Below are 17,702 nucleotides of genomic sequence, written 5' to 3' on the forward strand. Positions count from 1 at the left end.
AAGAACAGGCGAAGAGACAGGGAGCAGACAAAGCCGCGAAAAAAGAGTTTGAGGCTAGTAGGCCATTTCGTTGCTACAACTGCAATGGTGTCGGGCACTTTGCAGCCAAGTGTACAAAGCAACGTTTGGTGTTCTCGTGCGTCGAGGATAACGCCGAGAATCTAGAGCTCCTTAAGCCATACCTGCACGAGCTGCACGTTAACGGGAAACCGTGCAGGGTGCTTCGTGATAGCGCCGCGACGATGGACGTTGTCCACCCGTCTTACGTGTCAGTGGACGATTTTACGGGAGAAGTCTCGTGGATAAAACAGGCAGTAGAAGAACACAGTGTATTCCTTCCCATAGCTAGAGTGATAATTTGTGGACCGTTTGGAGAGCTAATCGCTGAGGCCGCAGTTTCGAAGGCCGTGCCACTTCAATATCCTTACCTCTTCTCGAATCGATCAGACCAATTGCTACGCGAGAGAGGCCAGAAACTCGGAAGCGGGGTGATACAAGCTTTGACAAGATCGAAAACTCGTCAGCTCGCATCTCAACTAAATCAGATTCCCGAACCTCAGGTAGCCAGAGACGCACCAGCCAGCATATCGTTGCAATCAAATGAGGAGGGAAGTGAACCAACGAGGAATGAAAGCCAGACAGCTGACCGAGCAAATGAGCGACGAGGGACTTCACCACTAAGTCGGTAGAGGAATCAGAAAACGCTGAAGGATCCGTTTTATCTCCAACATCGCGTAGTTTTGATCGCCTTTAATTCTGCAGGTGAACAAGGAGTCCTTAACAAAAGAACAGAAGCAGAATCCCACTTTGGAAAGACTGCACCTTACAGCTAAAGAGGGCATCGCGAGACGCAACATAACGATGCATGAGAAGGGAGGCTTACTATACCGACACTACCAGGACAGAAAAGGCAAAACATTTGATCAGCTGGTCGTGCCCGAAAAATACAGAGCGGACATTCTGAGTCTCTGCCACGGAAATGGCTGGGCAGGACATCTGGGAATCAATAAAACAAAGGAGCGCCTACTAATGGAATATTATTGGCCGGGTTGTTTCAAAGATGCAGAACGCTACGTAAAATCATGCGATGCGTGCCAGCGCGTGGGCAAGCCGGGAGAGACATGGAAGGCTCCACTGAAAATTGTTCCATTGATCTCGGAACCTTTCCGCCGGCTTGTAATAGACACAGTAGGCCCTTTGCCTAACACGAAATCAGGCTATAAGTACTTGCTTACTATGCTATGTCCCGCCACAAAATTTCCCGAAGCAATTCCGTTGAAGGACTTGAGCTCCACAGAAATAGTTGATGCCCTTTTGTTAGTGTTCGCGAGAATAGGATTTCCGGCCGAAATCCAAGCCGATCAGGCGACGGTCTTTACAAGCGCCTTGACGACCACATTCCTAGAAAGATGCGGAATAAAACTGTTGCACAGCTCGGTGTATCATCCGCAGTCCAACAGTGTAGAGAAATGGCATTCGGTGCTGAAGCGGGTGCTACGCGCTCTTTGTTATGAGCATAAAGCAGACTGGGAGGATTGTCTGCCGGCCACACTTTTCGCTTTACGAACAGTCCCCCACGAAGCTACAGGGTTTACGCCAGCAGAACTCGTGTATGGAAGAGCCCTCCGCTCTCCCCTCCGAATGCTGAGAGAAATGTGGGAAGGGACAGGAGAGAACAAGACAGTGGTTGAGTACGTGCTTAAGCTACTGGACCGCCTTAACAACACGAGAGAATTAGTAAATCGAAATATGAAAGCTGCCCAGGAGGCCGCCAAGGTCTATTATGACAGAAACGCTCGCCTTCGAGGTTTCACCGCGGGCGATCGCGTGATGATCCTCCGGCCATCGAGAAAAAAACAAGCTGGAAGTTCACTGGGATGGTCCAGTAGAAGTGTTCCAAAAACTTTCGGAGACAAATTACGCGCTAAGGGTTCCAGGCAGGGGAAAGCAGGTGAGAATCTATCATTGAAATCTGATGAAGCCGTTCGTGGAACGCAGCGGGATCGTCAATCTGACTCTAAATGAACCAGAAGAGCTGGACAGCGAGAGTCAGGGTTGGAAGGGAGGTGCGGACGCTAGTGACAACGTGGAAAACATTCTGGCTCACTCCGTGAATGCAGATTTCCTAAGCGGGACGCAGGTCGACACGCTAAAGCCGTTGTTGAGCGAATTCGCTGACCTATTTAGCAGTCGCCCGGGAAAGACACACCTCCTGACACACGAAATCGAGCTCACCTCTGATGAGCCGGTACGGTCGAAACCCTACAGGGTATCACCGCGGCAAAAAGAAATAATGGACGCGGAAATTCAGCGCATGTTGGAGTTAGGGGTTGTAGAGCCAGCGGAAAGTGACTATACCTCACCGCTAATTCTTGTTGAGGCCCCAGGGAAAGATCCTCGTCCCTGCGTGGATTATAGAAAGCTTAATGCAATTACCAGGGATCAGCTATACCCAATTCCCAACATAGAGGAAAGGATAGAAAGGGTGAGCGGCGCGAAATTCATTTCCACCCTCGATCTCGTACGGGGATATTGGCAAGTTTCCCTCTCAGAAAGCGCGAGCAGGTATGCCGTTTTCATCTCCCCAGCGGGCACCTTTCGACCCTTAATGCTTAGTTTTGGGTTGAAGAATGCCCCCTACAGCTTCTCGAAACTCATGGACATCGTACCGAAGGACATGCAGTGCTTTGCACTCCCTTATTTAGACGATGTGGCAATTTTTTCGGAAACCTGGCAAGAGCATCTAGAACACCTAAAGACCGTGTTTTCCAGTTTACGACAGGCTGGACTGACACTGAAGGCAGAAAAGTGTAGATTTGGTTGCGCACAGGTGACGTACTTGGGCCACGTTGTAGGCCAGGGAACTAGGAGCCCATCCGAGTTAAAGATTGCCCCGTTCGCAGCATTTCCGCAACCACGGACAAAAACGGCCATTCGCTCATTTTTGGGATTAGTTGGGTACTACCAGCGATATATTCCTAACTACTCACAGCGGGCTTGTCCCTTAACTGACGCCTTGCAAAAGGGAGCACCTACTAACGTAAGTTGGGATAACCAAAAAGAAAACGCCTTCAAAAGCCTGAAGGAAGCACTCGTGTCCCGACCCTTGCTCAGGACCCCTGACTATGGGAAAGAGTTCATAGTCCAGTGTGATGCCAGTGATAGAGGGCTGGGTGCTGTCTTAAGCCAAGTTGGCTACGACCATGAAGAACACCCAGTTCTGTACATCAGCCGCAAACTGACCAGTAGAGAGGCAGCGTACAGCGCTTCCGAAAAAGAGTGCGCGTGTTTAGTTTGGGCAGCGCAGAAGTTGTCGTGTTACCTGTACGGAGCAAAGTTTGTATTTGAGACTGACCATTGTCCTTTAACGTGGCTGCGACAGATGTCCCCTAAAAATGGTCGCTTGCTCAGATGGAGTCTGGCTCTCCAACAGTACAATTCCTCGGTGCGTTATAGGAAGGGGAAACTGCACGGAAATGCTGATGGCTTGAGCAGACTGATGTAAGCGGGAGAACTAAGAGGAATCTCCTCCTGTGTGAGTGCTTTTTTTTTACTTTGTTCCGAGTAATCCGGCTGTGGCAGTTTCAAAAGGAGATGTTTTGCGCTCAGTCGGCACAACATTAACCCAAATTTGAACACAAATTTTTTTAAAAGTGTATTGTTGTCAATGGAAGAAGCCTGGTGATTCTTTGGCGAAGTCCGAGCGCTTGCAGGTGGGGCAGTGCTTTGCTGTTTGGAACGTCCCACCTGCGCTTTCCTTTTTTGGTGGTGCTTTGGGTTCTGCCTTGGGGGCGATGATATTGCAATCCAGGGGACCAACACGGACGCCATCTCATCTCTTCCTGCCCAGCGGTCGTCAACGCTGGACATTCGAGATTTTTCGGGCCGCGGAGGAGCTGTAAGGTTTCTGGCGACAGCCGGTGGTCTGATTCAGCTGCGTATTCGGCCAGGACACCTGCAACCGGGGTCACTGCACGGCGATAGGCATCTTGTTTCCCACGCTCGGTCCTCGAGAGGTTTATTGGATCGAGGCGGAGGATTCCACTGCCGTTTGTAAGCCTTGTTCCCGGAAGATCGTGCGGCCCGGAGGCCAGAACCGAGCAGGGGTTGACTCACCCCTTCAACTATGCCTGCTCGCCGGCGTCTCGCCCATTCGGACTTCTCGGAAGACGTGTCCGGCTGGAGCGTGAGAACTGTCGTTCGGACGCGAAGACAACTCTCTCTCTGGTGGGGGCGATTGTCCAGCGGCACCCTCTTTCTCCGGCGAGGCATGTGACGGGGGAGTGTCCCTATGTGAAGTGGTGTGTGTGTGTGTGTGTGTGTGTGTGTGTGTGTGTGTGTGTGTGTGTGTGTGTGTGTGTGTGTGTGTGTGTGTGTGTGTGTGTGTGTGTGTGTGTGTGTGTGTGTGTGTGTGTGTGTGTGTGTGTGTGTGTGTGTGTGTGTGTGTGTGTGTGTGTGTGTGTGTGTGTGTGTGTGTGTGTGTGTGTGTGTGTGTGTGTGTGTGTGTGTGTGTACGTACGACAACGCAAGTTAGGCCACGCACAACCTGGCGAAGACCGCCTCGAACCTGGGGAATCCTAGGGACCGGACCCTTTATAAACCGGACGACGAGTGCCGTGAGAAAGGAGTCCTCGATCATCCTCAGATCTTCTCAGATCCTCCGACCTTCCCCCATCACCCTCCAATGGGTTCCAAAATCTTGTAAATAATGTAAAATAAACCCCCTGTACAGTTTCCTTCATAACCAAGTCCGACAACGTCATTCGGAGAAGGGACCTGCGGCGCTGAAAGAGTCAGCTCACTCAAGGACCCCTCGTCTCTAACAGGCCGCAATAACCGCAAGCTGAACCATTTAGCAGCGCTGTCTTGCCACTGCGTGACGATGCGCACGCCGTCGTTACCTTTTTGCGTCCCGCCACGTCGACGTCCAGACTATCGAAAGCTGTGCTGTCGCGTGAGCTTTCGCGGAAGGGACGCTCTTTTTCAGCGTCATCAAGCAGTCGTGCTTGACACAGTCCTTCCGCCGTGAGTTTCATGCAGCGGTACAACTGGTGAGATAGCTTTTCATCCCGCAATCACACGACAAACTTGTCCCGAACAAGGCGGTCTTCCACTTCGGGGCTTTTGTATCCGCAACGTTTTACGAAATTGCGAAGCGCCGCGAAGAAGTCGTCGCCTGACTCACCCTGCTGCCGTGTTCGGCGATGGAACCGACGGTTTTCGTAAATCTCGTTGACGGGGTGCACAAAATGCGAGGCTAACTTACCCTCGACAACCGAAAACGAGAGGGTTTCCGGAGTTGAAGCTCCCATAGACGACAAGACGCTGCGTGCTTGAGGCCCCATATAATACAGAAGCGTGCGCACCTTCACCTCGTCGGTGGCTGTATTCAGGCCGGCGGCGAAGGCGTAGTCTTCGTACATCGCTACCCAGTTGGCCACTCTCTTGGGCTTGTGAAAGTCAACGGTGGAGGGGGTTGAAGCCCGCGCGTAGCGACACGAACGACGTTGACCTTGGAGAGCTCGGCGTACGTACCGACTGCCGCGTCCATAGCCGCTGCGTTAGCCGGATCCCACTTTTGACACCGTGTTCTGCTCTACCGAGTGAAGAGACGAGTGATTACCGTGCCCTTGACATGGGAAGCCCGAACAAGAAGCTGTTATTCATGCCCACAGGCAGAATATATACACACTGAGGGGCACCGCCCCCTCGCTCCTAGCGCCATCGCGTGGCAACTCAAATAAGCACAAGGCGGCCACCACTACAGCCACCCGAGCGAACTTTCGGCGACCGTTGTTCCTCGTGTTGCGCGCGTTGTGGACGTACAAAACACGTCAGCTGAGTTTTGAGCACCATGTTCAACCCGGGGTACTGCTCTGCGTTCGGGTGCACGAACCACTACGGCCGCGATTGTGTCGCCTTCCAGCTGTTTGCCACAGTATCAAAAGCTCGCCGCGCAGAGGGTCGCTGCTGTAAAGAGAGAGAATTTCAAGCCGACCAAAGCAAGCGTACTCTACTCGAAGCCCTTTCGTCAGAGCAGCAGCATTCAGAGCTTGTCTGTAATGCGATCTCTACGGCGTTTTGTCAAAAAGACACGGTTTAATCACGACACGGTTACTTCGATTTTTTCGCGTATAAGAAACGTGTGGCCATTTTCATGAAGCGCCTCTGCTGAAAGAAGGAAACATAAGATAAAGGCATCTGCTTCCGATTATAATTTCACTATTTGGCGACAGTTCAAGTCTCTTTGCGTCTGGAACATTGCGTGAAATGCTGACAGCGATCAAGCCGCAGAGTGACCACGTTATGGGACGGACAGACAGCTTCAGCGCATGGCTGCATTTGAGTGGCTCCTTTTTTCACTTAAGGGGACACACGACAGGCCCCTGTGCTAATCGTACCCCATCAGAGGCACGATTATTCGAGTGCGGACAGGCTACTGAAAGGTGTGTCGGAGGTCGCCCACGAAACACAACATATCTAATGGTGTCTTCGACTGGTCGCTTTCAATCGCTCTAGAGCGCTCCGAGAGGCGACCGCACATTCGGCTGGTCGAAACCGACCGCTCTGACTACATTCGGCCGGTTCTTTCCGAGCGCTCGCCTCTAGCTCAGAGCGCTCCGACGCGCTCTGAGAAAAAAGTCGGAGCGGCTCCGAGATGAGTCCACGTGATAGAGCCACTTCCGCCATTTCGCGAAAGCGTTGCGAGGCCACGGCGTCCCCTGCTCGTAGGCAGAAGCAAGTGTAGGCTTTTATTTGACGCAGCCACGCTTGCTGCGTTGTGTTTTGCGGGTACCGCGCTGTGTGAGAAACGCCGGATAAGTATATACGCTAGGAACGCGGTCTGTGTTGTCGCATGACAACAGCGATTCCAACAGCAGCTCAGACGAGGACGACAGTGCACAAGGCGATGTTCGAAAAATGAGCGTCCCGTGGGACGGAAAGCCGGGGTAGCGATCGATACAGGCTAAGCGGTGACCGCGATGCAAACTGTGTGCGACCACGTGCGGCTAAAGGTAATTAAGGGACCTTACGTGCGGCTACTGTTGACATATCAGCAGCGATGCCACGTCATGGTTCCGGAAGTTACGTTCTCTTTCTGCCTCCTGCGCTTCCGCTCTGAAAACTCGCTGACTATTCGGCTTGACTAGTTTCGCTATGCGCTCCGAGCAAGAGCGGCTCCCACTCTGGCCAATCCTAACCGGAGCGCGGGAGCGACCAGTCGAAGACACCATTAGAAACATCCTGAAATAGCTTAAAATGGCTTCACGTTTGCACTAGATCGAGAGATCTCATAGACGCCGATGGCAAGAAGTCTTTTTACAAACTTCTTTAAGACGTCTGTAGTAAGACATTTCTTCAGAAAAGTTTCTAAAACATCTAACTCAAGACCATGTTAAGAAGACGAGCCTATACGTTCAGGCAATTGAAGACGCTTCCCCGCATAGCACACGCCTGACATGCTCACAGAACCCCTGCAGAAGCTTTATAGAGGCTCAGGCATGTGTCGTTCTCCTCAGCACGGGTGCGGCCAGACCTCCTGGGGCGTGCTGAAAGAGGTTCGGTTCGACGCGTCCAAGCAAGCAAGCAAGCATCGAAGCTGTTCATATGCGGCATCTTGTTCCACCCTTTGGTAGGCCGTCGCTAATTATAGCTACGCGACTAAAATGAAAACGTTCGACAGAGATCTGTTTTGTCTGGGATGCAAAGAGTGTGGATGAAAGCTGTTCTAATAACTTGCGGGTCTTGGCCTATAAAGTTACGCTCTTGAACCGAATTTGCACATGTAATTGTTTTGTGAATGCTTAAATGTTGGTTGGGTTGTAAATGTCGTTTTATGGTATCTGGAGTACATTTAAGACAGATGACATTCACGATATTTTATTGCTTCTGACGAATACAAATCATAAACTTAGTTTGTTGCACCATAAACAGTGCAGATAAGCATCATTAACTTGTATTCATCAAAAATTGATGAGAACCTCAACAAAAAAAAACGCATCGCCTTAATCAGGAACAAGCAGGCCAGTTTAAAACAGGCATGTATAACAAACTCAGCACAGAAATCGTCAGAAATACTGTGGGTTTCTCAGTAGGCACAGGCCACTACCCACCACGGGTTCGAGCTTCGCGCGAGATAAGGGCCCCGATCAGCCGTCACCACACGCACCCTGGGGCACCGCTGCGGCGGCGTTCAACCTCTGCAGAGAGGAGAGCGGCTCGCCGCAAGAAACAGGCCTCCAAGTTCACAAAGGAGACGTTTATTGACGCCGTCCTCCAGCGGTACACACACACACTCAACAGTCACCCCGTCCCGGGGGCGCGCTCAGAGCAAGGCTCCGGTGCGCGCTCGGGGCAACAAGAGAAATGCGCGTACGTTACTGTTCGTCCGGGCCGGCCTCTGCCGTTCGGACCAGTTCATACTCGAGCTCGCCAGCGTGGGTCCTTGATCCGCCGCGGCTCGAGCCTGTCCAGGGGTCCAACGACCTCTGACAGGCGCACCTTGCGTTGACTGCCCACTCTCTCTCGCAAACGGCCCAACGGCCGACACGAGAGAGATCACAGCACTGCCGCGGGGACAATCTCCTGCAGCGGCGTGCTAGCGGCGCGCATTTCTCTTGTTGCCCCGAGCGCGCACCGGAGCCTTGCTCTGAGCGCGCCCCGGGACGGGGTGACTGTTGAGTGTGTGTATGTACCGCTGGAGGACGGCGTCAATAAACGTCTCCTTTGTGAACTTGGAGGCCTGTTTCTTGCGGCGAGCCGCTCTCCTCTCTGCAGAGGTTGAACGCCGCCGCAGCGGTGCCCCAGGGTGCGTGTGGTGACGGCTGATCGGGGCCCTTGGCTCGCGCGAAGCTCTAACCCGCGGTGGGTAGTGGCCTGTGCCTACTGAGAAACCCACAATACCTAATGAGCGTGCTGCTTAAACTTATTGAGAACTAATCAAAAACTCACCACATATTTTTGTACCGGCTGTCAGACTATGCTCCTTGCCGTGGTATTTGATTTTACTCTTGTGCTTTATCTTTAGGCTGTCCCTTTTATCTCTGACTTGGCAGTTTTATATCTGACTTCGTGCATATTCACAACGTTATTTTTGTATTGCACATAGTCTTCTTGAACTGATACTATTTAGTGCGTTGCGTTGACTAAGGGCTTGCACGTTTGTTAATCGCATAGGCTCTCACAGGAAGTTTTTATCTCATTCGATTGTTAGCGCACGTATCGATTGCGCTCACTTTCGCGTGTGGCAAAGTGGGCAGACCTGGACTTTGATAAGCCTTTTAAGTCAGTTAGCCGCGATATAATGCTCGCGGGTGATAAGTTATCGCTCTTGTCTGGTTTGAGTCGACGCGTTATGTTTTCATCAATGACAAATATTTTGTCTATTATGCTGGTTTCGTTTTTTTCTGGTCGTTTTGTGTTATTCTTAGTTCTGACAAATATTTTGTCTATTATGCTGGCTTCGTTTTTTCTGGTCGTTTTGTGTTATTCTTAGTTCAATGTGATGGCTAGTGACGATTAAATTGTCGCTTGCGTGGCATATAGTAGTTTCGCCTCCTGAAATCAATTTGGAAGTCTTCACTCGTTCGTGTTGTGTGCTGTCTCCCTTTCGTGAGTATTTTCGTTGTTTCTTTTTGCCATCTGAGCTCAGTAATGAAATGAGCCAATTACCTAGCCCAGGTAATCCTTGATTCATTTTCTCGTAGCGTGCTTCTTTGCAGAACCTTTTACTTCCCCGGTTAAAGATTTTTAGTTTATGGTTTGGTTTATGGGTTTTAACTTCCCAAAGCGAATCAAGCTGTGAGGGACGCCGTAGTGGAGGGCTCCGGATAATTTCGACCACCTGGGGTGTTTTAACGTGCAGTGACATCGCACAGTACACGGGCCCCAAGCATTCCGCCTCCATCGAAATGTGATAGTCGCGGCCGGGATCGAACCCTCGTTTTCTAGTTCAGAAAAACCGGACGTTAACCTTTCTCGTAACGTGCCTTTCAGTGAAAGGTGAGGTAAGGCGAAATGATGATGCCAGTCGGAGAGTTTAGTACCTCTTGGTAGGGGTGTTGGATAGACGTGCGCCATGCAAGGACGCTCATTGATCCACAATCTATCCATATAAGGCGGGTGTGGCAGAGACACATCGACAACGTTGAAGTACAGTCGCAAGTAAAAAAGATTAGCACTAGTGATGTGCCACAGGAGCGGCAGGTAGCAACGCTCGGCGCTGCTGTTTCGAACAAGCCGACAGCAAATGTGTCAGGTGTGTTCGCAAAGCGCGACTGCGCACCACTAACGCAGTGCTATTTTTACCGCTCCGGTGACGTCACTGTGCTAATCTTTTTTACTCGCGGCTGTACATAGCCAGGTGCAGTGAGCAGTAACCAGCACAGAAGTGGGGTTAGGGTTGTAGGGTTGGGTTGGGTGTAGAGCTTTTATGGCGCATAAAAACTACAAACAACTAAACTAAAGCAATTACAAAGGCAGCAGGATGCGGTACCCACCACCGCACAAATCCGTAAACAAAGAAGAGGCTGTCGCATGCAGACAACTACCAGCGGGGTCATATCCAAACCTAAACACACTAAGTAAAATCCACCCCACACTTTACGAAAACAAGTGTCCGTGGTGCCATGAAAAAGCTATACTGTATCACATAACATGGGCATGTCAAAAAGTCGACGTCGTTCCAATTATACCAAACCCAAGTGCGGCGCAATGGGAGGATACGCTCTTCAGCGACAGCCGCGATGACCAGATCGTTATGACACGGCGAGCTCAGCTGACGGTATACCATTCAGCGGAGCCCTGGAATAGGGGCAACCGACCGTTGCGGAGATGCACTCATCTGAACAGCATAAAAGCACTTGCGCTAGGGCTCGATAAAGCTATCCCATCCTATCCTATGGCGCATAAGTTGGTGCTGCGCGGTATAGTAAGGCGACTGTGCAGGTTGTATGTTATCGGTATGTACAGGTGCGGGTTGCGCGGACGACGCAGACGACGACGACACACTTGTTTTCAAACGACACCATTACAGCTATCGCTGTAAAATGAATATTGTCTTTGAGGAAAGGAAAGGCGCAGTAATCGTCTCGTTTCTCGGTAGACACTCGAACCGTGCCGTGATGGAGGAGGGAGTGAAAGAAGGAAGAAAGATGGTTTATGGTTTATGGGGCTTAACGTACCAAAGCGAATCAGGCTATGAGGGACGCCCTAGTGAAGGGCTCCGGAAATTTAAGAAACGTCACAGTGAAGGGCTCCGGAATGTTGTTGTTGCGACTGCAGGAAGAATGAAAAGGAAGGTGCATGGGCCTGCCCACTGGTTCAAGTAGAGCCGTAATCGCTGCCACGTGCAGACAGTAGGAGAACTAAAAAAGATAGGAATGCAAAGATTGAAAGAAAAGACGCGCGTCGCAGCAACCGCGTCATCGGAAGAGACGACGACTGTTTAGCAACAGATCCCGCGGTGACAAGGCGCCCTCGCCACATGTGCGAGAGCCCCTATATATTCCGGCCCCAAAGGCCAGGAAGCCATCGCCTCCCAGGCTCCGGAATAATTTCGACCCCCTGAAGTTTTTTAACGTGCTCTAGCGTGTCATAGCACAGAGGCACCTTTCGAAACTCGACTGCCGCGGCCAGGATTGTACTTTACCCACTCTGTAACAGCCCGACAGGGCTTAACAGTGTTGGAAATAAAATAATAATAAATAAAAACTAAGCCGCGTTCTCGGGATCACAAACCGAGCGCCCTAATTACTGAGCCACCGCGGCGGGTTACGAGGGGTATTCAGTCTATGTTTCGCCTCCTGGGCTGTAACATTCTTAAAAACAGACGAGGTTGGAAGATGTTTGTTTTCAATAGAAACATGGGCTACCCTTTTGCCCACGAGGGTATCACCTTTTGATCGCGCTTGTGTCCTGCCGAAAACGGGTGGCACCGAGGTAGCCTTATGGGCAGGAAAACGGCCGGTATCGTGCATACTGGGGTCGCGTGATATGGGAACCTATTGCTGCGGCGGAACACCACAGACCTCGCTTAATTCACTTGCTGCTACGCTGAACGCGCTTAGCTTCGTCATTCTACTGCGCACCGAACAAACATAAGCGATCCACGGAAAATCCAAGCGTAATTAGGAGTGCTATTACGACTCGCTGAACGAACGTGCACTAGTGCAGACACTTCGCTTTAAGGTACACAAACGTATCAGGGAACAAGTTCTTATAGCCCACGTTGCGGCTTTGCTGGGCGCGTCCATTTGCACCGCGGATTCTACAATATATTCTACGGATTCCGCGGATTCTACGGCCCTTTCGTCTCGTAGTTTCTCTCCTTGCGTCCTCGTCCTTTGTGCGCTGTTCAATCCTGCTATGCAATACCGACATGCCCGAACTGCCGCGTCAGTGAACTTCATATCTACAACAGGTCTTCGAGATTTCAGAAAGGTTGCTGTTAACGCGTTCCACACGATGCGCAGAGATGTGATAGAACTGTGTGCGAAAACTGTCATCGCAGTCGGCTTATTAATTAAAGCAACGCGTGCCTCTACACCCAGGCGATCAATATGTAACATTTAGAAAACCCATGTTGTTCCCCTACACATATCTGAGGACTGTGTACTTATTCTGGGCATTTCCTGCGCTGCTGGGAGGAAGACGAAGAAGTTGTTCTTACCAGAACGCTGCCATATTACTTGAGGAGAAGAAGAAGAAGAAGAAGAACGCTGCCTTCACGCCTCTGCAGTTTTCTTTTGTAATTTGAGCTATAACCAGGGAGGCGCCGCTCCCTTTCACACACGGCGACGGAAGTGGAGGCTCATGGGCCTCCCTTGGAACCCGGTGGGTCGGCAGCGGCCGCCCAGAGGAAACGCCTCTACCATCTTAGTGACGACAGCGGCCAGGCTACCGAGCTGTACTCGTGGGACCAGTGATCGACGGATGATGGGTTCGTGCCAGTCCTCAGTAAGAAGGCCAAGCGAAGACTGCGGCGACGTGAAGATTCGTCCTCATCAAGCACGTCTACGATCATCAAGACGCGAGGTCCCCCGACACATACCGTCTTGTTTGTGCCTGACACGCCAACCGGAAACCTCAACCACCTGAACAAGCAAGCCACGTCTTTGTTCCTTGAAGGCCTCGCCCCTGGGGGGATTAAAGACGTGAGAGTCAACCCCTACAAAGCATAACAGCCATTGATGTCACGGAGCGGAGGGCACTGCAAAGTTTGACCGCCGTTAACAAACTTGGCGACATCAGCGTACGCTCCCATGTCCGCCAAGACAGCGGCACTACAGAAGGCGTCATTTACAACGTAGACATTTCCATCCCTGACGCTGATTTGCCTACTTTAATCAAGTCAGCGTCCCACTGCGTCTCAATAATGTAAGTTCAGCGCCTTGGAAGATCTCAGTGCATCAAGCTGACATTCATTGGTGACTCCATACCGTTGTATGTGAAGGTTGGGCATTTTCGTGCCCAAGCCGCTTCAATGCAGAAAGTGCATGAGGATCGGACACGTGAGTGGCGTCTGCAAGAACACCATCGTGTGCCCTAGATGCTCTGGGTCACACAGCGGCGAAGTTTGCTGTGTGACCATTCCACGCACACAAAAGGACGCTGCTAAGGTGCAACGACGTCGTTCGCGTCGTCGAAGGACTTCATAGGAAGCCGTTACTTTTGGTGGGGAGGCCTCTAGCACTGCTGCATCTAGTCCTCCTTCTCCACCTGCCGTACTAAATCAAGGGAGCCCGACGGTTGGTGAAGCCATGGCCAAGAGCTGCAGGTTATAGCAACACTCAAGTACGTCCTGAGTGCCATCCGCGCTGTTCTGGCATGTCTGCGCACGCCAGCAGCACAGAATGTGCTGCAAGTACTGGACGCGCTAACTCCAGTTCTTGCTGCTTTACAGTAGCAGGAACAATGGCTCCTGCAGAATTAACATTTGAAAAGCAGCTGAAGCAAGCCTCTATTTTTCAATGGAATGCCCGCGGACTCCAGTCCCGAATTTCACATATTCGGCAACATGTTTGCGTAAACAATTTCCCCATCCTTGTCATATGTGAGCCGAATCTACCAAAGATTTTACGACTGTCAGGCTACGAGGCGTTTGCATCTCCCACGCACCGAGGGAACAGTAAAGCCATCGTCTACATTTGCCGTGAACTTACGTATATGTGCTTCATCCAGTCCCCCCCCCCCCCCCCGGCACCGACAACCAGTACGTTTGCCTAACAGTGAAGAGGCGTAACCTCGCGTTTACGCTTGTGGGTGCGTATATATGTCGCCATAAAGTCGATTTGACGCTGCACGATTGAGTGACTTGATGGAGGTTACACCCGGACCTTGGATCATCATGGGCGACTTTAACGCTCACCACACCATGTGGGGAGGCGTTAGAATGAATATTAGGGGACGAAAGTTTGTGCCCTTCGCCTCTGACCATGACCTTGAGTGTCTAAATGACGGCTCCCTAACCTATATTCGAGGGACAACTTACAGCAGCTGCCTCGACTTGGCTTTCGTTTCTCGATGCCTTATCAGCAATTCCCGGTGGTTTTCGGATATTGAAACCCGTTGAAGCGACCATATCCCTATATATATGATCATTACTGGCCTTTCCACTTGCGCCACTGCCACGCACATGCGACGCATCGATTGGTCAATGTTTCAAGCACTTATAGAAGACGCTTGCAGAGAAGGTTCCTCCGCTGGTTTGGAAGAGAGAATTAAGGAGGCCATGGAAAACGCGACACGGTTATTCACCCCAAGTACAAAGTACACGGAATTTTGTATAGAAATGCAGTGCCTGCGATCACTGCCACGGAGAGCAGAGCGTAGATACTGACGCACAAAGTCGGGCCTTGACCACAGAGATGCGAGGTGCGCATGCAAAAGAAAATTCAGCGCAGAATTCAAGCCCGTGAAACGCTTGATCCACGGAAACCTTTGTCACGTATTTGGAATGTCGTTCGTGGCCTACGAACATCCCCACACTTTTCAAGTCTCTCGCACTCTACCAACGACGTGGCTAGGTCGAGGCAGCTGAGGATTTCTGCGCTAGGGTAGCAGGACCATCCACCCCATCCGCAACGCTGCATTGCAGCGATGTTCCCGCTTCTCGGGATTCTCGGATGGACCTTGCCTTCTCCGTAGAGGAACTTGATGCCAAGCTGGCTTGTTGCAGACGGTCATCATCGCCGGGAGCCGACGGTGTGCCATACTCTGCATTTGCAAACCTTGGACAAGAACCTAGGCGTGTCATTTTTTATTTTTATTTATTTATACTGTCTACTGCTTCCAAGAGAGCAGTTGCGATTGTTGAACAATATAAAACGCAATACAAAGCTACATTCTACCGTCAGACATGCGACAATTCAGTCCATAATATTTATGGTCAAAAGTATTGGAGTATTGCAACAAATTATGGAATTAGGGCACAGTTCCAGACGAGTGGAAGTCCAGTCGTCTAGTTCCGCTCCTGGAACCAGGGAAAACGCCACTTGATATGACATCATACCGTCCAATTGCGCTGGCCAGCTGCGTTGGCAAAGTACTGAAAAAGATGGTACTTACACGTATTGAGTGGTACCTGGAGCACTACCGTATATATCCTGCTATAATGTCCAGGTTTCGACGTGGACGCTCTTCAATTGACAACGTGGTCGACCTGGTGTCATCCGTCCAACGCCAAAAAACATTTGAAGCGTTTGACCGCGGCATTGTTCTTGGATATAAAGGGTGCGCATGCGACAATGTAACTATTTTGGACGTTCTGGAAGATGCCGAGCTTGGTGGTCGCGTATTCTGCCGGATACGTATATTTATTTATCCAAAAGATCTCTCTTTGTAAAGACTGAGGATGGCCCAACATCTCATTTCACTTCTCGTGGAGTTCCGCAGGGTGGAGTGCTTGTCGACATACTATCACAGTCGGCACAACTCTCAATCTACGCGGACGACATCTGTATCTGGGCAGCTGGAGTTACACTTCCACAAGTTCGAGCGAGACTTCAAAAGGCGTCAAGTATTCTTGCGGCCTACCTCCATCTGCAAGGCTTACATATTTCAACCGAGAAGTGCTCGCTTGTTGCCTTTACACGCAAGAACATGTCTCATTATACCGTATGCATAAACGGCACAGCAATACCCTACGCAAAGAGCCATCGGTTTCTGGGAGTAATCATCGACCGAAATCTATCATGGACGCCCCATATTTTACACATGAAAAAGAGATTGACAGCGATTTCTTATGTTCTCGCCTTCCTTGGGGGAAAGTCGTGGGGAGCGTCAGTGCGGTCGATAATGCGGCTCTGCGACGACTTATTCATGAAATTTCTTCGCTACAGCCTCCCTGCACTTGGAAAATGATTCGGAAAAAAAAACATACGAAGTCTGCAAAGCTTTCAAGCTCACGCTCTCCAGATAGGGTTGCCGAAATGTGCTTCTACGGCCGCATCTGTACTCATCGTCCAGGAGCATCCGATCCCTACCTACCTAACAGTTGACGCACTGAGGGCACGTTTTCGACACACATCCCTGGTTCCCTCTCACCATCTTGCCAGTCTACCTAATGCCAGGCCGCGAAAATCGTTTACGAACGCCATTGATGCACATCGCGCCATTTTGCCGTCCCAGTTTACACCCGCCTCTAGACCGTCCTCGCCACTTTGGAGCCTGCGCAACCCCCGTGTGCTTCTTTCAGTGCCTAGCATCAGGAAGAAGATCGACTAATCGCCGATAAAACTAAAACAAGTAGCTCTTGAATATTTCCATGAGCACCATGCAAACTGGGTGCACGTCTACACCGACGGCTCAGTGAACCCTACCAGTTCTTCGGGCTCCGTGGTCATCGCCGAAAGGACTGCAGAAATGAGAGTTAAGATAGCTCACCAGACTTTTTCGACGGGTGCAGAACTCATCGCTCTTCGTGTCGCCATTGAACACATGAGTCAGAAGCGCCCTCAGCAGTGGTTGGTCTATTTTCACCGATTCCAAAATTGCCCTCCAAGGCATACAAGTTTCTCTTCGCCGTGGAGCCCATGAACAACTGGTCGCGGAAATCCGACAACTACATCACTGTGCCATAAATAAAGGGCACGACATTATCTACCAATGGCTATCGGGGCACAGCAGCATAGCATGGCAATCACCACGCGGATGAGGTCGCACGAACTGCTCACCACGACGGCGATTTTGCGCCGATCCCTTTTCGAGATCAGACGCGGCGGGCAGGCTTCGGGCTCTTGCGCGGGACATCACGCTTGCCGCATGGAATTCCGGCCAATTTTCGAATACGCGTTTAAAATCCTTGGACGTTTAAAATCTGAAGCTCCGGCTTCCATCTGGCCCACCACGACGTGAAGAAACTTTGCCATGTCGCCCGTGGCTTGGTGTGGCTTTCACCAACCATTATTCTTTCTTAATCGCTGTGGCTGATAGCCCTTCATGTGCCATCTGCGGGTATGACAAGACTATAGCCCACATTCTTTGTGACTGCCCTGCCTACAGCGCCGAAAGGCAGTCGCTCCGCCGTGCGCTGGAGCGGCTAGATCCACGCCCACTGACGGAAATGAAGATTCTCGGCCACTGGCCGCGGCGATCGTCGGCGGTGAAGGCCCCCAAAGCACTGCTCCGTTTCTTGCGAACTTCTGGCGTGGCTGTGACTTTAACGAACGCTGACTTTTCATAGTGACTTTCCTTTCTCTTCC

Source organism: Amblyomma americanum, chromosome 6 (genome assembly GCF_052857255.1).
Source record: "Amblyomma americanum isolate KBUSLIRL-KWMA chromosome 6, ASM5285725v1, whole genome shotgun sequence".
Classification (NCBI taxonomy): Eukaryota; Metazoa; Arthropoda; class Arachnida; order Ixodida; family Ixodidae; genus Amblyomma; species Amblyomma americanum.